The sequence below is a fragment of the Myotis brandtii genome, unplaced genomic scaffold (assembly GCF_000412655.1).
Source record: "Myotis brandtii unplaced genomic scaffold, ASM41265v1 scaffold802, whole genome shotgun sequence".
NCBI classification, from domain to species: domain Eukaryota; kingdom Metazoa; phylum Chordata; class Mammalia; order Chiroptera; family Vespertilionidae; genus Myotis; species Myotis brandtii.
Genome location: NW_005371230.1, coordinates 516,229 through 516,611, shown reverse-complemented (window position 1 = coordinate 516,611; position 383 = coordinate 516,229).

Here is a 383-nt window from a genome sequence, read left to right as displayed (position 1 = left end):
AGATGGGGTGGGGTTCAAAGCAGCTCCCCGGTGACTTTGGCCTTGGATACAAAGCCACTGGATGAATGAGCTGCAAGGATTCACGAGGTCTCGGAAGGAATGGGAGTTTAAGGCTTCCAATGACTTCGCCGGAAAACTGAGTCACACAATTAACGCGAGAAAATCGAAGCTGAGACAGAACAGAGCCGAGACCACAACGCAGTCCAATAAAGGGAGGGTCAGCCGCAGGGCCAGCGCCCCATCAACGGCAGCACCACACCCGCCTCCCGCCCGAGGCCTCTGGCCATTGTTTTTGGTCGCCGATCTTCCTCGGCACCTTCCCGATCCAAGTCTCAGCCCGCACTGCTGCCACTCTCACTCCCCAAGCACCCGCTGCCTCCCGC